A 26,312-nucleotide genomic window follows, 5' to 3' on the forward strand; every position below is an offset into this window, starting at 1 on the left:
AACACATGCCAATACAATATCAACATCTATCATACACACAATTGACTACTTTCAAGATACCTAATTGTACACAAATTTTATCATTTCATCCATAGATCATATCACCAAACATTTCACATTCATGCCTTAAATCATAATTCCCTCGTTCACCAAGCATTCATAGACCACATCACACAAGGATGATTGCACATGCATGCATACATAAATTATATCTATATAGATATGCTTACAACCATTCCAATCAAAATAAGCCAAGTTACATGGCCAAATACCACATCAACATTTGACAATTACAAGCCAATATTTTTGGCCAAAACACAATGACACATATAACAAAATGACCAAGGCCCTATACATGCTATACTTTCAAAATACTAAGATCATCAAATACCCAAAATAACAGTTTTGATAGTGGGAGGCGAATCTCCGACGATCTCTGATTCAAGTTAGCTTAGCGACTCTATAAAAACATGTAAAATAAACGAAGTAAGCTATATAGCTTAGTAAACTTGTATGCAAGAAATAAGCAACCTTGCCATGCATATAACATTCAAATAATATAACATAATTTAATGTACATTTACCATGGTCTCATAATCATAACTCATTCCATCACAAAACTTACCTCATATTCATCATTTCAAGCATTTAATAGATATGAGCTTTATGTACATACCTCTCCCATCTCGAAAGGGATTTGCACATAATCTCATCTTTAACATACCCATGAACCACTCGGAATAATAATGTCAGATACTCGGGAAATTTGCACACTAAGTGCCACATATGTAGCCAATGCTACTTCAAATCTCATATCATATAGTTGCTCGCTCTCAAGCTATCAATGGGCTTGCTCACACAAGCTGTCAGTCAAGACGTAGCTACGTGGTGCTGGTTACACAAGCTGTCAATCAAGACGTAGCTATACGGTGCTGTTCACACAAGCTGTCAAGTGTCTGCAACATATGCCGGTATACCCAGCCACTGGTAGGACGTACAAGACCAGCACCCGGATCACATAATTACATAACACATAATGACCCTATTGACATGTCACTTGTATCCTACCTTATTCCTAAGGTTCAAACGAGATTTCTTCTTTGTCGAATTGTCTTTGGACTCGTTCATAGGATTAAGCTCATCCACATTTATCAAACATACAATTCATGCAATATTAAACCACTAAAATACAATCATATTAAGTCTTATTTTTTTAACATACGAACTTACCTCGGTACAAAATGGCTAATAGTTCGATTTAGTCCACAACTTTGTTCTTTCCCTAGTCTAGGTCAGAACCTCGTCTTTCTTGATCTATAATACAGCAAATAAATCATTCAATCATCACATTATTCAATTTAATCCCAAAAATTGGAAAAATTACATTTTTTCCCTTAGCTTTTCAACTTTTTACATTTTAGTCCCTAGGCTCATAAAATGATTTTCATTCGATTTATTAATTACCCAAGCCTAGACGAATATTATTAGTACTCATATCAGCCCAAAATTTTCATTTATTCACATTTTTACACAAATTTTACAACTTTTACAAATAGGTCCCTATTTGACATTTTCATCAAAAATCACTTGGTAAATGTCATTTACCTAACATTAAACATACATTTTCTATCATTAGACATCAAAATACACAAATATTCTACATGGTTAAAATTCTATACTTTGATTTTCTTTCAAATTAGTCCTTGAAATAGCTAGATTAGGTTACACCGATCTCAAAAATATAAAAATCATTAAAAACGGGACAAGAATGGACTTACAATCGAGCTTGAAAGTGTCCAACCCTAGCTATGTCTTCTCTTGAGAAATTCGACCATGGGGGGACTAAATTGGGGAAGATGACATCTTTTTATTAGTTTTATTTGTCTTTATTTACCAAATGACCAAAATACCCTTCACTTAAAACTTTAAAATTTTATCTAACCATGTCCATTTTTGTCCAACTTAAGTACAATGGTCTAATTACCATTTAAGGACCTTCAATTTAAAATTTCAATTCAATTAGACACCTCTAACTTCTAGAACACACATTTGCACCTATTGCAATTTAGTCCTATTAGTCAAATTAGACACTCTATCGATAAAATTTCTTAACAAAATTTTCACACAATCATTCAATCATATTGTAGACCTTAAAGAAATAATAAAAATAAATATTTCTACTTCAAATTTGTGGTCCCGAAACCACTGTCTGATTTGACCCTAAAACGGGCTGTTACATTGCACCTATTTTATGAAAATTAAATTAACCACATAGTCTAGCACATGGGTGTGTGACTTGGCCATGTGACTTCAATTTTTTCGTGCTTTGCAAAATAGAGAGTTACACGGGCTACGGGCATGGGCGTGTGTAACCACACAGCTTGCCCACACAAGCGTGTCTCAAACCACACAGGCGTGTGACTCCTATTTATAGCAAAAATTTTCTAAGTTTTGAAAAAAATTCCCTGAGTTATTAGTTTAGTCTCGAACCACTTTCAAAGCATGTTTTGGGCCTCGTAGGCTCGTATTAGGGACTTTATGATTGAATACAAATGGTTTTAATTTGAATGAAATTTTATGACTCGGAATGGTATGATTGTTTGCAATGTAAGTCCAGTAATGCCTCGTAACCCTGTTCCGGCGTTGAATACGGGTGAGGGGTGTTACAAAGCCTGATAAGGCAAAGCCCTAAGCGTGATGTCCCACCCCATATGCAATTCCTTTGCTCCATAATCAATCCAGACTAGGTAAAAACTTTCACTGTGACCAAATTTGCCTCAAATAAAGTAGAATAACACTAATTTTTTATACTGAAAATGAGCATAAACATGCTTTTGTGGAGTTAGTGCAATATGTTTCCTATGTTTCAGCAGTAGTCTAACATCCATCATACACGAATTGACAAAAATTTCTTGACACCAAGAGCAATTGATTTGGCATCATAATCAAGAAAAGTACAAGAAAAGAACCAAATTATTTTTCCATTTGATCCAAAAATAGATCAGAAGGAAGACCATCTCTCTGGACCCAAAAGTCAACATAAGCCAAAGTAACCTGGAGTGGATCCTCTTCATTTACTAGCATTTGGCATATTAGTAAATGATTACTGAAAGTCCAGGAATGTAACACCCCTAACCCTTATCCGTCGCCGGATTAGGATTACGAGGTATTACCTAACCATACACAACTTAAGAAAGTCAATTGTTACTATTCATGTTTATCAAATGCATGCCAATATATATTTATTTAATTTGATAAATAGCAAAAAATCATTACTTTAAATAATAAGCATATACCAAGCGCAATCATATATATGTAACATACATATTTATTTAACAAGGAGATCTATCCACAAAATTTCATATCATACCTAATTTACCTTTCAAATATATCATGAAACATATTTACCATAATATGCTCTGTTAACATTTCTATGCCAAAACCGAATGCATGAAAGAAATAATATTAAGTCACATAACAAAACCTAATCAAAGCATATAAGCCAAGATTCACATATATATATATGCATATATTTACATATAAGCAATAGCCGAACACCAAAATCAAACATGGCCATCACTTGAACAAAGCATTAAATCCAAACTTAACAAAGTAATAAGCCATTTTCGCATGGCTCATATTTACATAAACCAAAATCCAACATTTCAAAATATAATCTAGCTTTTACTGCCATAGGTTCGAAAATTTAGCTTATAAAATACTGAAGATAATCGATAGTGTGATAGACTTTGTGGATGATCCCCGAGCTCGTAACTAGATCTTGAAATCTATAAAACAGAGGCAAACATAACAAACAGTAATCTATTTAAGCTTAGAAAGTCATAAGAAAATAAATAACTAAATGTTAATATCAACTTAACTTAACCATAATAAATTATGCTATCATAGTCACATTTATTCTCAAACTTACAATCACATATATAATATATACTTTCACATATAAACTTTATGTTGGCTGAATGTTCATATATATATATTAACAAAGTATCATCCAATTTCAAAGCCAAAATATCATTACATATCCAAATATATTTACACACATATACACAAACTCATGAATCAAAATATAACATCATATGCATATACATAACATATGGTTGAATATACTTTACAAGTACACATATGTTCACATTAATAACTTATATAATTTTCAACACATAAAATGGCCAACTTACCTTATTTTCAAATAAGTAATCAACTAACTCATACCTAATCATTTTAGCTCGTTTTACACCTTCGTTCACAACTTATTATTGGTCGTTGAACCATTCGGAATTGAATAGGATACTCGGATAATCACATATATCATACAATGCCAACGTTCCAGATATGGTCTTACATGATATCTCATATCGATGCAATTGTCCCAGACAGGGTCTTACACGAATCAAATACGATGCCGATGTCTCAGACATGGTCTTACATGTAACCACATATATCGATGCCAACGTCCCAAACGTGGTTTTACATGAGAACACATAGTGGATCCTATGTCATGACATATGTATCCTAGCTATTCCTAAGGTTCGTACGGGACTTTCAGATGTTGTAATTCAGACGAAACGAACTCGTGAGCTTAGTTCCCATGCACATATGCATTCAGCTTTTACATATATAATTTCCCATAATTTAATTTTAGCATATAAACTCATATGTAATTAAAATTAACGATATCTATTTGCTTATGAACTTACCTCAGACGATGAAAATCGGAATGAGACGGCTAATCGACAACTTTAGTTTTCCCTTGATCCAAATCCAATTTCTTTAGTTCTTGATCTAAACATATCCAAATTAAACTCATTCAAACATATTTTCACTCAATTTAGTCAAAAACACATAAATGGGAAAATTACTATTTTACCTCTGACATTTTACACTTTTTACAATTTAGTCGAAATTGCATAAAACACAAAACATGCAAAACTTCAGTATAACATACTTAGGCCGAATCTTCTTTATATTCATACAAGTCCATACATTTCATTTATTTCACATTTTAGTCCCTCAATTTATTATTTTTTCAATTTAGTCCTAATTACTCAAAATCATCAAAAATTCTAATACAAAACATGTTAATCCAAAACATATCTTTCATATTTTATCAACTAACATCACATAGCTCAAATATTCATCAATGGCATAGCTCAAAATATTCATCAAAACAATTTTTTTTTCCCTTGCATAGCTGTCCATCCCTCCTCCATTCTTTAGCCTCAAAAGCTTTGTCAAAAGTAGTCCTTAGCTAGCTACCCCTCAAACACTTAGCAAAAGAAGCATCAAGCAGAACGAAGGAGTACATTAGTTAGAATAGATTCGAAAGGCTGTTGAACTGAATCAGTTAGAATAGATTCGAAAGGCTGCTGAACTGAATAGAGTTTACTCTTTCCTTTTGTTATTTATTTTAATCATGTTTGATTTGAGTTTATTGTTTTTGACATCAGCAATGATATTTTAAATCCTATTTTCTAGGATGATTATGTTAATTCAATAATATCTATTTTATTTATGTTTAACATGATTAGGCCTCAGTCAATCATTTTTTCAGTTAATATCATGATGTATTTCTTTCATACGTGATTAGGTGCACTCAGATTAGCTTAGTAATCCTAACCAGACGATGGCTAGTAGATGCATAATTGAAAAGTGTAATGTTCAATTTAGGTCATTAAACCCGACTAAGAGGTTCGTAATATCTTTTGTTAGCTCTATTGCCTTGCATAGTTTTTATGTTTATGTAATCAAACTGTTGCAAACATAAATGTCCGTGTGACCTTACATAAATGCTAAGAAACCCTTAGTTAATATGATCAGTTAAATGCATATTTAACTAAGTAAAAGACTCCGAAAGGACTTAATTTAGTTTCCAAACTCATGAAAGATCGAGTTGTTGTGGAAGTATTTCCGAACATTGTTAAGCATGATAAAGTAAATTGAATTGATTAATATAGTTATCAAAACCCATTTGATGTTGATTGTTTTTGTTACTAAAGCCATTCATTCATACATTTAGGTAAATTGCATCTAGATTAGAATTGCATAGGGATCAATCTTTGCATCTAATTAATTTACTTAGTTTAATCATTGGCTTATTTGGGGTGATGAAAGAAATAACTAATTAGCCCTATTTTTATCACCGTCCAAATTATTGAATTTTTACATCAAATTGTGAAGTTATAATTTTACAAATATTTGGTTAAGCTATATAGTCCCTATGGAGACGATAACTCATTTTACTTATTACTTGAACAACTATGTACACTTGCACAAACTTCGTTACAAGTATCAGCTACAATATTTTCTTTCCCGGGATGGTAATCGATTATACAATCATAATCTTTCAATAGCCAAATCCAATGATGTTGTCTCAGATTCAAATCCTTTTGGGAGAGCAGATATTTGAGACTTTTGTGATCCCTAAAGATATGACATTTCTCACCATACAAATAATGCCTCCAGATCTTTAGAGCAAGCATCACATTTGTTAGCTCTAAATCGTGCAGTGGGGAATTGGGTTCATGAAGTTTTAACTATCGAGATGCATACGCAATCACTTTACCATTGCATCAGGATACAACCCAAACTATTCAATAAAGCATTACTGAATACCAAAAATTCTTTCCTCGATTCGAGTAGGATCCAGATCATCGACGCTTGTATCAACGTTGCCTTCAATTTCTCAAAACTTTCTTGAAATTAATTATCCCTTACAAATGACACCTTACTTTGTAGAAGTTTGGTCAAAGGTAAGGCTATTGTAACACCCTGAAAATTTCTACAGTAAGATATTATCCTTAATATAGTAAAATAAAGAAATAAAGTGACAAGAAGAGGAAAAATTGAGTTATGTCACTAGGAAGTATATTATGACATATTGATTCAAGAAAGGCCTAAATTGTAAAAGTGAGAAAAGTTTTGTGGCCCAAGAGTAAATACTCAAAATTTGAGGGATTAAAGTGTGAATATGAAAAGTTGAAGGACTAATAGTGCAAATGTTTTAAGGGTGGAATGATCTAGAAACCAAGAAAAATTGATGAATTAGGACCAAATTGAATAGGTGAAGAATTATGAGGGACTAAATTGTAATTTTACCAAATTAAGTGATGACTCAAGAATGGAATTTTAAAAGATCACTAAGGGAAAAATGGTCAATTGGTAGAGAGAGAAATCTAGAGACAATGATGATGTTGGAGATATTTTAGATAAATTAAATAAATAAATATTAGTTTATTAATACTTTAAATTGATTTTTAAATAATATTTTATTATTTTATTATTATTTTATTATTTTATTTAGTAGATATAAAAGAAAGATGAAGAATCATCATCTTTTCTTTCCCATACAAACCAACGTGAGAGAGGAAGAAGAAAAGAAATTTTCTTTCTTTACAATTTAGCCCTTCCACCAAAAACTCATTGTTTTCACCTAAAAATTGAAAGAATTTCCATAGCCATCAAGAGAGAAAGATAGCAAGGAGATGATGGGGAGCAAGAATATCAAGTTGGATTCAAGAAATAGAAGCTGGAGGAGAGAGAAAAATCAAGTTAAAGATTGAAGTCAATAAGAAAAGGTAAGAACATCAAGATTTCAATATATTTTTAAGTTTAATATTGTTGAAAAAGCATGGAATTGATGTTGATTTAGAATTTTCTTATATATGGTCTTATGTTCTTGTCATGTTAGTGAAGAGAAAATAAGAGAAAGTAATGAAAAATAGTGTAGAGAAAGAAAATAAGGGTGTTATAAACATGGTAAATAATACCTTACACTAAAACAGTTTTAGACAGCAGCAATAGTCTAAATTTAAAAAATCACCAAAAATTGTGGGAATGAAATTAGAGGGTAAATAAAAAATAAAATTAAGCTTATTGAGTCTAGTTTCTTATAAAAGAAACGTGTAAGAAATGAAATTGTAAATTGTAAGATATAGTAAATTTTGTGAGATAAGGTTAGAATGATTTCGGGTTCCTCTGTTCTGACTTTGGAAAATCATAAAAAATTGGAGAAAATAATTAGGGGCTTAAATTTATATTATTAGAATTCTGAATGAGTCTATTTTCAAGAGAAATAAACGGGAACATCATTTGAATTCTGTATAATGAGATAATTAATTTTTAGTTAGGAAGGGTCGGAATTGTCAGACAGCATAATAAGGGTGACTTTAAAGAATAAACTGTACTTATTAGCTAAACCAAAAATTATGAAAATTTTATGGTAAGAAGATACATAAGTATAGTTTCATGGAAAATTAGCGGATCTTAATTTTGAATTCTGTAGCTGAAGCTATAAATAATTTAGTGACTATGACGCAAATGGATAGTTTTGAATATACATATAAGTAAATAGTGAAATTATTGATATTGTTATTTGTAGCATGTTATATAAATTAAGGATGTGGAACAGAGAGGAGGAGGAGGAAAATATGTATGAATACTCATCTAGCATGGCTAATTTGCATGTTTTAGGCTCAGGGACTAAATTGAATAAAAGTAAAACTTTATGGGTAATTTTGTAAAAATGTTAGAAATGACCAATTTGCATGAAATGGATTATTTTATCATTTAAAACTACAAAATTGAATGAAATTATTAATTTAGCTCAAGATCGAGGAAAAACATGTTTTAAGGATTAAATTGAAAATTGTTGAAATTATGGAAAATTCTGATATTTTATAGAATTCATGGGTTGTTATCAATTTGTTTGAGAATAACAGCCGAAAATAAGGATTAAATTGCAAGAATTTTGTTTTTTTTAGCCTAAGGATGAAATCGTCATTAATTAAAAAGTTTAAGGGTAAAATGGTAATTTTGTTTAGAGCATCAATTGAATGTATTAGAACATGAAATAAATGAAAACGACGATTAAATTTCTTTGTAAAGATCCGGCTGACTCGAATACGAGACTTGAACATGGAAAAGAAAAGATATCGAATTAATGAAATTATAAACATGAACAAGTAACGAGGTAAGTTAGTGTAACTTGAATTGTATTTTTAAATGCATGAAATATCGATATAATGAATTACCTGATTTATGTTTATGAAGAAATGGCAAAAGAATAATATTTATCATGACATGTAAATAGGTGATTATCTTTGATACGTTGATACAAGGAAATTAATTAAATTGAGACGAGTAATAAATTCAAGTACAACATATCGAGAAAAATAAGTACGTTAAGGGACAATATGTTTGATTTTAATTGGTTCCAAATATGAACGTTAGATGAAATGAAATATCTGATAAATAAATCGGTAACTCCGGTAATGCTCTGTAACTCTATTCCGGTGACGGATTCGGGTTAGGGGCGTTACAGCTATTTTGGAAAAATCATTCACGAACCTACAGTACTAGCCAACTAAGCCTAGGAAGCTTCAAATTTCTGACACATTTTTCAGTGCTTTCCACTGTAGAATAGCTTCAATCTTTTTGGAACCCATACAGATTCCCTTGGGAAAAATAACGTGTCCTAGAAAGACAACTTCAGATAGCCAGAACTCACACTTATTGAGTTTTTGACAAATTTTCTTTTCACGCAACAATTGTAATACAATTCTTATATGTTCATCATGCTTCACTTCTAATTTAGAATAGATCATACAATAAATGAATACCACTACGAACTGATCTAAAGAAAGTTTGAATATGTGGTTCATGAGATCCATGAACACCATAGGAGTATTTGTCAGCCCAAATAGCATCACAAGAAATTTGTACTGACTATATCGCATGCATAACGCTATTTTTGGTACATTACTTTCCTTGATCTTCAACTAATAATATCCTAACCTCAAATCAATCCTAAAAAAGATAGAGGCACCTTTCAATTGATCAAATAAATCGTCGATACGTGATAAAAGATATCAATTAATTGTCAGCTTATTCAGTTGCCGATAATCAATGCAAAGCCACATCGATCCATCTTTCTTCTGGAGCTCTCGAGGGCAATATAGTAGGACGTATGAAGTTGCGGTCAAGGAGATCTTGCAATTGAACTTTTAGCTCTTTTAACTCCATTGGCGCCATATGTTACGGAGCAATAAACATAAGAATGGTTCCCGAAAAATTGATCACCGCTAAACGTGCGAATGTTTGGACTGGAAATACTACAACAAAAGATATAAGAGATAAAACAATAGTGTCCGCAAGTTTACTATCAAATTGTAATATAGAAGAATGTTACAACAGAACACTCTGGGACGTATTCTAAGGATCATACTCAAAAGAGGTTGAATTAAACTAAGACTAATTTTCTACACTAATAAGGTTAAATAGTAATAATCTAAAACTATATTACAAAAAACCAAATTAAAGGTAATCAATTGAAATAAAATAAACTAACTGAAATTAAAGAAAATCAATTTAACAGCTGAAATTAAATCCAATTAAGTAGGCAGAAGATTAACTCACTTTAATGTTCTTAATTAACTTCAAAACTCGAGTTTTATCGAGTTAGCTATTAATTAACCAGTTATTACCTCTCGGCCTCTAACTAATTAACTAATCGACCAATACACACTTATCTCTCGATCTCACTTTCTTGATTGGGACATATTATGACTTACTCGGTAAACTTATCTCTCGGTCTCGTTTATCCTAAAATTACTTCTTATAGCCGTCAATCATAGGGTTTAATCACATATAATCTAAACCAACTAACTTGGATTGAAACCCTAATTCATCCATTAATTATTCATACATCCGCTTGTTAATCTCCCTAAGGAAATTAGCCACTTCTATGTCTAGATGAAATTATTCCTAATTCCATATTTAACATGCAAAGCAGTAAATTAAACAAGAAAATAAATATGTTTCAATGTCGATTTGTGTGAAAAATTTGGATTTCATTTAACAGTTGCAAAGATAACCCCGATTGCAATTGAAAACCACAAAGAAATAAATAAAAACTACTTAATTAAAGTCTTGGATTGAAATCAAATCCAAGTTAAACAAAGAACAAAATTATGTTTAGGACTAAATCGAAATAAAATAAAAACTAAAAATAAAACCTAAACCTAAACTAAGTGGCTCACTTGGCCAAGCCTTCCCAAATGAGGCTAAGCACTCCTATTTATAGCAAAAATTGTCTTACCTAATTAGGCTTAATTAATAGCCTAAAACTAATAAATATAAATAATGCGAACAGAAACACCCTTGGCTTAATAATTCTGAGTCGTCGCTCGAGGTCATGACACCACAGGACTGGTGTCGCAACACTACTTTTTGAGGCTAAATTCCTTGGTTTTGAAGTCCGGTGTCATGATGATGCCATATTCCTTCGTGCTCTCAACCTGAAATCAGTTTTCTACACACTTAAGTAGCTCTTTAGTTCATCCCTAGGTCTGTATTGGCCCATTAGCTCATCAAATGGCTAAAAATTGCAAAAAAAAAAATGCTTATTTTACTGAAATAATACTAAAACTAATAAAAAACAAAAAATGTAATAAAAACATGTAAAAGAGCTAGAAAATAAGTTCGTTAAGTGTCAAAAAGACTGTAATTTGCTACAATGAATTGTGGCAGATCAAACTCCCCCACTCTTAATCCGTTGCTTGTCCTCAAGCAGCAAAATAAATACACACAAAATACGAAAATAAAATAACTAAACAGTGCTTGAGCATGATGAGTACATGAGACTAGTTCGAAACAATATGCATAAGACAATGTACTTAAACAAGTAATTCTGGCATGATATATAATTGACTTCCAATTTCCAATATCAAACACGTTAGTTTACTAGGTTACAAGGTAAACAAATTCAAGAATGTTAAGCATAGTATTCCATCGAAACAAGTACACAAAATTTACATATATGTTCGAAAAACACAAGTAGTCAGAAATGTCAATATTTCGTTTAAATTTCATCCATAAATCGTATCACTTTAGTCAATTAGGACTTTTTGGCTTGTAACACTTCTATGTCTTAGGTTGGTTCAGAGTTGAAGAACTAACTCTACAAAACGATTTAAGCACGAAAATAGTTTGGCACATTATATATACCTCGATACTACCTGAATTATATCCCTTAGCTTACCACCTTATATTCACTTCCCTCGCCTTTCTTTTCTCTCCATTTCCTAAGGTACAAAAATATTCATGAGTACAATCATCTTAGCGAGTATTTTGTGTAAAAATGAGTATTTCTTTTCTTTTTTTCTTTTTTGGATTTTTCTTTCTTTTTTTTCCTTTTCTACTCACTTTGCTTTTATTCATTTGAGATTTTTTCGCTTGCCTTTGGACTTTTCAAATTTTTTCCACACTTTATTTTCTTCATTCACACACAACTTTGCAAGAATCTTATACTCACTATACTATACTATCCCTTAGTTTTCTATAACATCCCGAAATAGGGCCTAGTCGGAATAGTAGTTTCGAGACCACAAATCTGACCTCATAATATTTATTTTATGATTATTATGAGGCCTATAATATGATAATATGCATGTGTTAAAGTTTCATGAAGAAATTCTTTGAGTAAGGTGTCCAATTGGAAATTAGGGACTAAATTGAACAAATTGCAAAACTTGGATTCTAGAAGCAATTTGTATGAAATTGCTTTAGATTATAAATTATAAGGTCTTGAAGATAAATTTTCCCAATTTCTAAGTTTTTGGACAAAAATAGGCTTGCATGGATGAAATTTTAAAGAAAAGGCTTAAGGGCATTTTGGTCATTTGGCATTTTAATGAAATAAAATGGGAAAATGAAACAAAAATCAGCCATTTTCTTCTCCATGGCTGCCAAAAATTGAAGGGACACCATAGCTAGGTTTTCAACATTTTCAAGCTCAATAGTAAGTGCTCCCAAGCCCCGTTTTTAATGTTCTTCATATTTTTGAAATCTCGGTAGCTTATTTTCTCTATTTTTACCCATATTTCATGCTAGGATCTATGTTTAAAAATTCACCCATGCATGATTTACTTGTATTTTGATGGATTATGGAGGAATATGAAAGTTGGATGAGTGTTAAACATCTTTTTCGAGGTGGTTTTCATGAAAAACCCCTAAAATGACCTTTTTTGCAAAAGGTGTAAAATATGTGGTGGAAATGAGAAATAATGGAAAATGTGGGCTTCCATAAGAGGGAAAAAAATTTGGCTAGGCTTGGGTAAGATAGAAATTGCATGTGTTTCATTATACGAGCCTAGGGACTAAATCGTAAAAATGTGAAAGGTCAGTGGCAAAATGGTCATTTGGACCAGGGATGGAATTTAGACTTGAAATGTATAATGTGGAGTGTTAATGATTTAATTTTATTGTAATACACCCCGAGGAACAAATTTCGGAGGTTGATTGAGGAAAACGAAAGGTTTCGGAATAACCGAAACACAGCTCCGAAATGAATTCCAGGTAAGTTCGAATAACTTAAAGTAAACTCCTAATATGCCTAATTATATGATTTGTGAATGAATTGTGATTGCATTTATTGATAGCATAAGATTTCATGAAATGCATTCCTAATAATAATGTGTTGAAAAATTGTCTCGGTTGAGGTTAAAAAGGGAATTCGATGGATAAACCATGTTTTACGTGTAATGAGATCCGGCATGTGTTTCAGAAAGGATTTAGCCCAGACAGGTAACCTACTGATCTCAATTATGAAAAGGATCTAGCCTGGACAGGTGTTCATTTGGATGATTAAGCCTCCCGAAGAATACATGTGCATTATGGATTTAGCCCGGACGGGTAATTCGATCAGGGTCTGAATTTAACCTGGACTAGTAATTCAGATTCGAGCTCATTAAAGGTGTTCGTCGCAATAAGGGGCTTAGCCTGGACTGGTAATCCCGACATCACCATATGAATTTACGATATGGGGGATTTAGCCTGGACTGGTAATCCTGCCATAAGATGTGAGGTTCGCGGGAGTGCACACTTGAAATGATCATCCTTATGAATTGACGGTTAATGGATATTCCATCGAGATTTCCTAGACACTCAACGGGATTAACATGAAATACATGTACAAAATGAAATGTTGAATGATGAGCTCATCTAAGATAAATTACATGGTATTTTGTTATGTGACTAACTCATTGGTTGAATGCATGTGATAGGGAACCATTTCATACTTGTTGGTTTCCTTATATATTATGGATGTATGCTAATTACTTGGTAAGTTTACTTTCCGGTTATTTGAGCTTACTAAGCATGAAAATGCTTATCCCTCTATTTTCCCTATCTTTCAGAGCTCGAGGACTCGTAAAGGTTGGAAGACGGTTGGAGAGTCAACACACTATCAACTAGTCCAGCTTTGGTACATAGATACTTTATTTTGTTTAATGGCATGTATAGGTATTTTTGGGTCATTTTTTCATATGTGTCATTTGGCTAGCAATGTAAAGGTTTGAATGTTATGTCTATTCATTTTGTGTATGGCCTTGATATATGGCCTGTATTGGTGTAGGTTGCTATCCTACTAATCATGCAATTTTTACTTGTTGAAATGATTACATGGTGTATTATGAATGGATACGATAAATGTGACCAATTCATTTGAAATTGGGAGGATCACAGTTGGCAATGAGTTAATAGATGAGCCAAATCCGATATTGTGATTAATGAGATTATAATCTTTAATACGAAAAGAGTAACCTAGCATGTGCAAAACCAATAATATGAGGTTTACATGCAATTGAAAATTATGATAGAAATTGAGTGCGATTAAGGCATGTTAGATATTAGTAGAAGCTATAGATGAGAGTGGGCAATTGAGGTGACCAAAAGCTTGAAAAGTAACCTAATAAGGTCCACACGGGTAGACACACGGGCGTGTGTCTAGGCCGTGTGTGACACACGGATTGCCCTTGGGTGTTTGGTATGACCGTGTGACCCCTGCACCTAAAATTTTAAGTCAGTGTCGAACACAAGTTAGACACATGGGCATATGTCTTGGCCATGTGAATCTAACAAAATACTCAAGTTTTGGACATGAGGTGACCACACAGGTGTGTCCCGATGCAGAGGGCGTGTGTATGATCTCAACATGGGCATGCGAGGTACTAACCCATAAGTTTTCCTTAGATCTTTAGTTTGGTCCTGAACCTTTCTCAATGTTTGTTTAGGGCCTCGTAGGCCCAAAATTTGGACACTACAATGTTAGTGGGTTTGTTTTGAGTTGAAATGAAATTTTATAACCCGTATTTTTCATTTATGCTCGTATATATGTCCAGTAACACCTCGTACTTGTCCCCGGTCTCGGGTACGGGTAAGGGGTGTTACATTTTCACTCTATATTATTTTCATTTTGAAACCTCTATGATGTATCTACCTAACCCTCAATATTAATGGCCCATTTCTAGGTTCCTGCTGGGACCAAAAAAAAAGAAAGGATCAAGAATTTATGCATTAGGCTCATGGTTTCATTTGAGGTTCATCAGAAAGTGGAATTAGGCTCAAATTTTAGGTACTGGGGATTTTACATATAGGGTAGGCTTGTTGGCTCTAAGGGTGACCAAACAATGCCTTAAGTCAACCCTAAGTGCCTCACTTCATGGAATCGATTAACTAAATTTTAACAATCTAACAACTTATAATTCAAACAAACATATATGTTTTTCATGCACTCATTTTTCATTTGGTATACTTAACACGCTTTTACCTATTTACATTGTAACAAAGTGAACTAATTAGTCTAACATTAAATAACCTAAAATCAATTACGATCGAACTAGATTTACACTTTAAACATAAACTCTTATTTACATGCTCCTAACCAATCACTTGTGTTTCTAAAAGCTCGCGCACAAACAAGCACACAAAATTGAAATTAACTACGAAAACAATTAAAAATAAGTAATTGAATTTAAATTTTTTGAAAAAAAAAGGTGAAAAATTCTATGTTACCCCCAACATTTTATTTGACACATTGTCCTTAATGTTCAACCCAAAAGATAGGAGAAGAGACTGTTGGAAAATTACTAGTTTGAATATGGTTTTCTTTCACAAAAGAAAATTGAAATGTTGAAAACTAACCCGGTTTGCAATATTTAAAACAATAAACCTTAACTGAATTCGCACATATGTTTTCACCTTAGCGGATGGTCGTTATTCCCAGCTTTTAACGAAATAATCTTGCCTACTATTCTTGTACCACAAACTAATTCGATGTGGGCTCGAACCAATTGAATCGAAACACAAAACTAGCAAAAGTTTTCTCTTCTTTTGGGGGTGAAAACAAAAATTCTCTCCTCTTAATAGAAACCGGTAGAATTGTTATCCCAAAAAAATATATGTAATAGTTGAGAATAAATTATCTGTATTGATTGGTAGAATAACAACCTCTCAAAGTTGTGTTAATAGCTCTATCGGAACCATCTATTTATAAGAAGAGAATGTAGAACCCTTGTTGAGTTGTAATGGTTTATTTCAAATAGAAGAACAAAATCCTACTTAGAATAGGATTAGGGTGGGTTGCACATCCTAGTATTCCTTCTAGGGTTGTCGCCCCTTTGATGTCCATAAGGGGTTTTTGGGCCTATCTTACATCGAGTCCAATTACGAGTACTTCTTGGGCCTTTTTGACCCAATACTATGTAATCTGGTCCAACTCGATTCAGTTTTTCTATTTCCCAAAATAAATTTTAATATTTATATATAAAATAATTTTCTCATCCCTATTTTACCCCTACAAAATTTTGTCTATTTTGCCCCTAGTAAAATTTCGATAAAATATGTTCAATATTTTACAACTCAACATGTTCACTGTGACCGAATGATTTATTTTCATTTTTTGGCTTTAGAACAATCCCAAAACATAAATTCATTATTCTGATCATTTTTTATGTAATCCATATAGGATTGCAAATGGATCATTTCCATTTCCATTTCCATTTCCATTTTTGGAAACCTACATTCATTTTCAAATGATTTCATTTCTCCAATTTAGAGAAAACCATAATCATTCCTGAATGTTTCCCATTTCTCTTTTCCTATTCATTCCATTCATTTCTATTCAAACTTACAATTCATTTCTGGTTTCAACGACCTAGCGGAAGGATTGATTGGACATATGTAGTTGAGGTTGAAATGATTTATAATTAAGTTCCAACTTTTTTCCTATTAATTATAAACTCATTTAGTGACAAAGTCATTTCACTATAGTATCGTGACTGAGCTCTCTCCAACGACATACCATTGCAAAAGTAACTACTTAGTGCTCGTCCATTGACCTTATCATAAGTGTGTTAATCTCATAAGATATCTATGATCTCTTTGGGATAATATTCGTTCTCCCAATATGATTCTATTTTCTCTTACGGTAACTATTACATCTTTCTTCATGAAAAGTCAATCACAATCAAATAGTGATCAAGTCATCCATCACAAAGACGAACAAGTCATGCATACATAATCTGCCATTCACTCAGGATTTAGTTATGTCACACCATGAACGTCACAAGTGAATAAATACATAAATAGATTTAAGATTTATTCTACTTGGGTCTTGTCCGATGTATTGTCAGTCCAATCATTCACATCTATGTTTTTATCTTCAAGGAGTCATCCACTCCAATGCGCAGGACTAGACATCTCCCCAATGGGACTTGATTGACAATATTTTAGTTTTTAATCAATTTGCTCATTTCCGATTAGACTAAAGGCATGTTTAGGTCCGTCTACTAATACAGGTTGTGTTTCCTTACTACTATTCGACCACGTAATACCACATAGTATTAGTTAAACATTTAGACAACCAATGGGAAACATTTGCTTCCATTTTGTTTTGCATGCAAAAACTATGTGAGGACAATTATACAAAGTATATTAATGTAATAAATAAATTTGTTTTATTAACCAATCTATTCGAAAAATTTACAAGTTTACAAACGAATATACTACATTCAAGGCACCAGGTCCAATAGAGACTATCCAATTTAAGTAGTGATGTTCCTCGGATGTAGTCAGGTTGTCCTTCTCATCCCAGTCTAGATCTAAATTTTAGTGCCACCTAATTTGTGGGGTTCCTACTCAGAAAAAAACACATTTTTTAATTAACACTAAATTAACTATGAGATAAATAAATTTGTTCAATCCAAAGTTAATGATACTTTTAAAATAATCTGCATCAGATTAAAACTCTTCAAACTTGGCCTAGACGTTATAGCCGAATGTGGAAGTGTTACGAAGAAAACTTAAAAGTAACTTCTTTATTATTCGCAAATCATCGTAAACTGTTGTTATTTAGTATGCCTAATTTGTTTGGAAAATGTGTTGATATACTTATTTAATTTAAAATCGTTGTTCGTTTACGTCTATCAATTTAAACGAGTATTTTGCAGCGGATTTTTATAAATTGTTATATTTTTGGTAATTCAGACTGTTACTTTGAAATCGTTATTTTAGAAAAGTTTTTGTTTTCAAAAAAACCATTTTATCAGTTGTTAGGCTAGAAAACTGAAATAAAATTCGAAATCGAAAAAAGTCTCAAAAATTCTAAAGAGTCCCAAAATTACAAAACTCTCGAAAATCAGAAAATTATACAATTTTTATGAAATTGAAATTTTACAAAAAACTGGTTACAACTAAGCTTCCATCGCACCGGCCAGCCAAAGTCTGAGGGTTACCTGAACAGAACAAACAAACAGAGAGTGAGTGAATTTTGGTAACTCGGTGTGTAACGCGTATATAAACAGTAACCCAAACTAAATCTCATGGCATAACAGACACAGATATAAGTTTTTTACAGAATCAGAATTATACGGAATCATACAGATACAAATATGTATAATCCTACCCCCATCCTCTACACACCAACTCCGACCATCCCAACACACCACGTGGGGTTTAAAACACCCATCCATCCCTACACACTGCATAGTATCTATACGAAACTTTTCAGAGTAGTCGCAGCAATGCTGCCAGTATAATGACAAGATATCGCCTCACACAGAACACTTCCTCCTCATAATGTAAATCCAGCCTATAGTCAGATACAGATAGAATATCAGATAAAACAGATTAACAGATACCAAAATTAACATAGCATGCATGCTCATGTAACAGATATTACACATGCTTATACATAACATAGCATGCATGCTCATGTAAACCCCGAAAACTCACTTCTTGTGCCGATTTCTCCAAGCCAAAATCCTTCAGTTATTTTTGTTCTTTTTGATGAAATTTTATCTTCTTTAAACCCCTGGTATCTATCGGCAACATTACTTCAAAGTTAAAGCCTCAAATCGCCATCTTCTTCATCACTTAAAAAGCCGAAATACTATAGATTTAGGGACTTATAGTCGAAACTTCAGATCTCCTGGACTCGAGTTCTACTATCGTTTAGAGGATAGATCTGCATCAGATCTGCGTAGAAATCAAAGAGGAATAAGTGGTAAGTGCTCATCACCTCAGATCTAGTTTTATTTTACAATTTAGAAAAGCCGAAGTCCCTAAAATCTAGGGAGGCTGTCAATTTGGGCATAGGGCTTTAAGGGTCTTTAACCGACGATTTTTCTTGGTGATTAATGTCTTCTAGAGGTTTGATCGAAGGCTTGGATCTTTGAAACAACTAGACTTGGATCTAGTCATCGGTTTTCGACAAAAAGGCAAGATTATAAAAGCTTTAGGGGCATGGTTCGATTATGGGTTACTGAATATTGAGATTGGTTGTTGTGGGTTGCAATCTAATAATTGTGGTAATCAATTGTAGGACATCATAAAGAATCTCAGTAGCAGTCGTCACGAAACAGGTGCGTATCGAACACCCTCTCATAGTTCAATTCGGCAAAAGCCGAAATGCCAAAATTCTGGCATTTCGTAGGCTTGTGAGTGTGCTAGTGCTCACAGGACATTTACAAATCATTAGATCTGAAATTGCAAAGTGGTAAGTTAGTCGTGTGTGAAATTTCGTGCACTTTGGTAATTGGGCCTCGATAGGCTAAAACTAGGCCCAATGTACTCACGGGCCCATACGGGTTAATAAATAAAAAAATAAAAATATATAATATAAAAAAATAGGCAATAAGTATGTTCTGTTAGACTGCAGAATTGAAACTGCTTAAACCGGTAAACTGGTCATAAAACTTGGGTTAAATGGGCTTAAATGGCTAATGGACACTGTAGGGCCCATTAGGGGTTTTAGGGCCTAATGGCTAAAATTGTGAAATTGAGACAAATAAATTATTGCGATGTCAAATGGGCTAGAAAAGACAGTAACATTCGTGAGAACCCTTAAACTGATAAAATTATTGAAATATCTTTATAGGTGGAAAATTTACAGATTTACCCCTAGGATTAAGGTTGACCTGAATGCATGTTTGACTGTTACTATTTACTACATGCCATGTTATTATTATCTGATAAGGTTGACCTGAATGCATGTTTGACTGTTACTATTTACTGCATGCCATGTTATTATTATCTGATGCATGGGACTGGGTTATTGATGGAGGAAGTACTGAAAGTGGCTTGACCCCGTACTGGAGGCTTTCCCTCAACTTACTGATATCTGAGCAGCAATGCTACAACTGTGGAGTGTAGGGCTGGGTGGGTTGAACTATTCCCTACATGGAGTGTAGGGCTAGTACGGGTGGAGTGTAGCGGTTGGTTATAGGCTGGGTTGGGCTTGCATACACGAATATGTCTTACGCTCGGAATGGGCCCTGTTATCGAAAAGGGCTAAGGCCCGCCATCTTGTATTTTGAAAAGGGTTTCGGCCCAGTATCCACTGTTATCTGAATAGGGCTTAGGCCCAATGGGCTTGAGCTGACTTGGGCTTTGGATGGGTTTTCCATACACACTGAGTTTTCCAAACTCACCTCTTTTCTCTTCCATCCTTACAGGTGAGCCCTAGTTGGTGGACTTGGAGCTGGGCGAGATTCAGTGTGGCCACGAAGATTAAATTTCTAGTTTTTTTTTAAATAAATTTCAATTAGCTTCTTTTTAAATTTTGCATTTATATTTGATTATTTCTATTTTGGTTAAAGTTCTAATAAGGCCGCTCTATTATTTTTATTTTGGGTTTTAAAATTGGTTAGTTCTAGGGCGCGATTTATAAAAGTTACTTATTTTCAAAATATCACGATAACCGAGCAAAGCTTCCGCAATGTAAATGTTTTCAAAGGAAATAAATATTTTAAATAGACTTAAACTTAATTTGTTGTTCGTGGACAAGTAATAAGCGTAAAGTGTGGCAATGGATGTATGCATGTCTAGGATTGGATCATGGAAGAGCTAGGTACTTAAGCAATCTAATTGACTCACCTCCTCTTTTCTTGAATCTTACCTGGTGCGCAGCTTCCATTCACTTTAATTTAAAATGAAAATATTCTTTAAACACTAAGAAATATTTTAGATAAAACATGACTTCTCTAATAACGGCTCAATGTGACATGCCAAATTCGGTCGAAATGTCTAGGCCGGGTTTGGGGTGTTACATTTAGTGGTATCAAAGCTCGGTTGCAACAACTCGGCTGTGGATCGGGTCCAAAAAGGTTTTCAAAACTTTAAGCCCAAAGAAGGTATTTTTGGAAAAATCTGACTTTTGAAAACAAATTTTCTGGTTAAAGGAGATAATTTTCAAACTTGGTTTCTTTAAATCAAATGTTTGAGAAATGGATTTTAAAAAGGTCTAAATCTTCTGAGTTTGTCTGAAATCTGATAAAGTGGCACACTGAATCCTCGGCACCAAGTCTGTAATTATCTTTCTGCTCTATATATATTGTACTGTACTAAAAATAATACTGTAGATAGTACTGAGCCTTAGATATAGTACTATAGATAAGGTAGTATTAAGGCTACAAAACTGAGACTGTATGGAAAACTAAGCCCTAGGAAATCGAGACAAGAGCTAAAGCTGCGATTGCGCGATAACAACTCAAACTTTATCTGTTCATAAGATATTCTGTAATAAACAATTGAAACAGTAAACTAATGTCATAAAATTCATAATCAGATAAATCGATATGAGTACGAGAGCTGCTCGGGGAAGAGGCCGTGGTCGAGGCCGAGGTAGTACTCAAGCTAGATCTTCGTCTTCTGAACACATGCCAGCTGGTGAGGCACGACCACCACTGGTGGATGCTAATGGGCCGTATGATCGGGCCGCAGGGGACGACGCTCTGTCCCAGGCCATGTTGAGAGTTTTGGAAAGGGTGGCCGGAGCTAATGTCAGACCCATGAATAGGGGGCCATTTCTGAGCGACTCCAGGCCAACGGAGCGGAGGTTTTTAGGGGTGTATCTGGAGTAGCCCCAAATGTGGCTAAGTACTGGCTGGAAGCCACGGAGCGAATTATGGATGACCTGGACTGCTCAGTGGAGTAGAAGTTAAAAGGAGCGGTGTCGTTGTTGCGAGACGAGGCGTATCAGTGGTGGATCACTGTGAGAGAGGGTACCCCAGCTGAGAAGGTAACATGGGAGTTGTTCAAGCAATCCTTAAAGGCGAAATATGTCGGGGCTAGCTATGTGGATGCACGAAGAAAGGAATTCCTGAACCTGACCCAGGGTAGTAAGACCGTTGCTGATTATGAGGCAGAGTTTCTACGATTGAGCCAGTACGCTAGTGGCATTGTCTCCACCGAATATGAGCACAGTGTTCATTTTGAGGATGGCCTCAGGGATGAGTTAAAGGTGCTGATAGCTCTGCAAAGAGAGCACGATTTTACTACACTGGTAAAGAAGGCTAAGATAGCCGAAGAGGTGAAGCAAGCCAAACGAAAGAACTGCGATAGGGATTGAAATCGATTCAAGAGGGATGCTGGACCAGCTGGTGCTGCAAACCAAAATGTTAAGAGAGCTAGGATGGAAGAACCAGTTCGAGTAGTTCCGGTGAACACAGTTAGACTACAAGCTTGTAGAGATTGTGGTAGAGTGCATCTGAGGGAATGCTAGAAGCGTACTGGGGCTTGTCTTCATTGTGGGTCAAAGGAACATAGGATCAGGGATTGTCCTAGGAGGCCAGCCCAGACTCAAGTAGCTGAACAAAGGGCTGTGCAACCTGTGCAACTAACGCGAGGTGGACCGCCGCCGCCGAGAGATTGTGGACAAGGTCGCAGTGGCAATGGCCGTGGACGTGGGGCACCTGGCAGGGGTGCTGTTAATGCTGAGGCTCGTCAGCCAGCTTTGGTATATGCTGCTCATCACCGCGAGGAGGGTGACGCACCTGATGTTATAACTGGTACATTTTTTATCTCTGGTGTACATTATACTGCTCTGATAGATGTGGGGTCAACTCATTCGTATGTTGCATGTGAAATTTCTGGGGCATCGGGTGTACATTTTAAGGAGACTGTGTGTGGGGTAACTATGATAAGTTCTTTAGGTCACTCGGTTAAGGTAGAGAAACTCTTTAGGGAGGTGCCTTTAGAGACTCAAGGTAGGATTTTCTGTGGAGACTTGGTGGAGTTACCATTCGGAGAATTTGATTTAATCCTAGGGATGGACTGGTTGACCAAGCATAGGGTAACTCTGGATTGTGCAGCTAATAGGATGGTGTTAAGGACTGTCGAGGATGAAGAGGTAATGATTATTGGAAAACGAAGAGATTACTTGTCCAATGTAGTATCAGCTTTGGGGGTTGAGAAATTGATAGGATACGAGACTATTTGGCTTTTGTAAGCCAAGCTGAAACTAAGGATCTGACTGTGGAGACACTCAGAACTGTTCGAGAATTCCGAGATGTTTTCCTAGAAGAGCTTCCTGGATTACCTCCGAATCAAGAAGTCGAGTTTGGAATTGATTTGCTACCTGGAACAGCTCCAACGTCCATCACACCCTATAGGATGGCACCGAAGGAGTTAGTGGAACTGAAAGCTCAAATCCAAGAGTTGTTGGATAGAGGCTTCATTAGACCGAGTGTGTCTCTATGGGGAGCACCGGTCCTATTTGTGAAGAAAAAGGACGGGACGTTGCGTATGTCCGTCGATTATCGCAAGTTGAACAAACTAACGATAAAGAACAAATACCCACTGCCTAGAATTGACGATCTATTTGACCAACTTAGAGGAGCTTCGGTATTTTCCAAGATTGACCTTCGATCTGGATACCATCAGCGAAGGGTAAAGGAAGTGGATATTCATAAGACAGCATTCAGAACTCGATATAGTCATTACGAGTTTCTGGTTATGCCGTTTGGGTTGACGAAAACACCTACAACTTTCATGGATCTGATGAATCGAGTATTCCAACCTTACTTGGAATGATTCATGGTCGTTTTTATTGATGATATTCTGGTATATTCAGAAACTGAGGAGAAGCATGATGAGCATCTACATGTTGTGCTGCAAGTGCTGAGAGAGAAGCAACTTTATGCAAAGTTTAGTAAGTGTGAATTCTGGTTGCGAGAAGTGACTTTTCTAGGTCATGAGGTTTCTGCCTAAGGCATTAGAGTGGATCATCGAAAAATTGAGGCAGTTTTGGAATGGAAACCACTGAAGTCAGTATTGGAAATTCAGTGTTTTTTGGGTCTGGCAAGCTATTACAGAAGGTTTGTAGAGGGATTTTCTCTGATTGCTGCACCATTGATGGCTGTTATTAAAGAAAGGAGTAGCATTTGTCCGGACTAAAAAAGCAATGACTTTTGACCGCTTGAAAAAGGTATTGACCGAGGCGCCAGTGTTGATTCAACCGTGTCAGGAAGGACTTCACTGTACACAAGAATGCGTCGCATGTGGGGTTCAGATGCGTACTGATGCAAGAGGGTAAGGTGGTCGCTTATGCTTCGCGACAGCTTAAGCCTCATGAAGAAAACTACCCTACACACGATTTAGAGTTCGCAACAGTGATCTTTGCGTTGAAAATCTGGAGACATTACTTATATGGAGAAAAGTGTATTACATACACAGACCATAAGAGCCTAAAGTATCTGTTGACTCAGAAGGAGTTAAACCTTAGGCAAAGAAGATGGATAGAGTTGCTTTAGGATTATGACTGTTCGATTGAGTACCACCCAGGTAAGGCTAAGGTGGTGGCTGATGCTTTGAGTCGAAGGGTTGTTGCTGATTTGAGAGCCTTGTTTGCACGTTTGAGTCTGTTCGGCGATAGAAGTCTGCTGGCAGAATTGCAACTGAGGCTACTTGGGAGTCAGAAGAGACTATGCGTCAACAATACCCTCAATTATTTGGATCAGGTAAATTTCGAGGCCGAAATTTCTTTAAGGGGGGCAGAGTTGTAACACCCTAATTTTCAGGATTTTTCGGGTTTCTGTGATCTTTGGTAAATTTTGAAATTTTGGTGTTCTGAATATTGGAATTGTGTTTAAGTGTGTTAGTGGGCCTTTAGAAGGCCCAAGCCTAAGTTAAACATGGTAAAATATCAAGGTTGGATTTTAAGTGAATAGGAGACTTGGTTAAGTGGGCTTTTAAGAAGAATTTCGTAAATTATGACACAAATAAGGCCTTGGTAAAGTGGCAATGTGGCACCACTAAGTTCCTAAAAAATGGCGTCTGGGAAGGAATTAAAGGTCCAGGGTTCAAGTTGCAAGGTAGGCATATTGTTACTTTTTAATTTTAGGCATGTGCGCATGTGATCACTTAAGTGAATTTTAGCAAGGGCCTTATGGAGGTTGGGCCAATTGTTTTAGTTGATATTAGGGTTAGGTTCTTTTCTTTTTCTGTCTTGGAGAATTAGGGTTAGCCACCTGAAAGCTTTCACTTTCATTCATTCTTTCTGAGTTATCACAAAAGCCGAAAACACAAATTCCTTCTCCTTGGTACCGATTTCTTCTTCCTCTCTTTGTCCTCCATTTTCTTTCTTCTTCTTGCTCTTTCTTCTAGCTGAAACCTTCTGATCACCTTACTCACCTCCTCTGTCGACCCCATCCTCCGCAAAACCTTCATAGCCGATTGCCATAAAAGTCGAAACCCCCAAAACTCACTTCTTGTGCCGATTTCTCCAAGCCAAAATCCTTCAGTTATTTTTGTTCTTTTTGATCAACTTTCATTTTCTCTAAACCCTTGGTATCTGTCGGCAACATTACTTCAAAGTTATAGCCTCAAATCGTCATCTTCTTCATCACTTAAAAAGTCGAAATACCATAGATTTAGGGACTTATAGCCGAAACTTCAAATCTTCTGGATTTGAGTTCTACTATCGTTTAGAGGATAGATCTGCATCAGATCTGTGTAGAAATCAAAGAGGAATAAGTGGTAAGTACTCATCACGTTAGATCTAGTTTTATTTTACAATTTAGAAAAGCCGAAGTCCCTAAAATCTAGGAAGGCTGTCAATTTGGGCATAGGGCTTTAAGGGTCTTTAATCGATTATTTCTTTTAGTGATTAGTGTCTTCTAGAGGTTTGATCGAAGGCTTGGATTTTGGAACAACTAGACTTGGATCTAGTCATCGATTTT

This window comes from Gossypium arboreum, chromosome 2 (assembly GCF_025698485.1).
Source record: "Gossypium arboreum isolate Shixiya-1 chromosome 2, ASM2569848v2, whole genome shotgun sequence".
NCBI lineage: Eukaryota > Viridiplantae > Streptophyta > Magnoliopsida > Malvales > Malvaceae > Gossypium > Gossypium arboreum.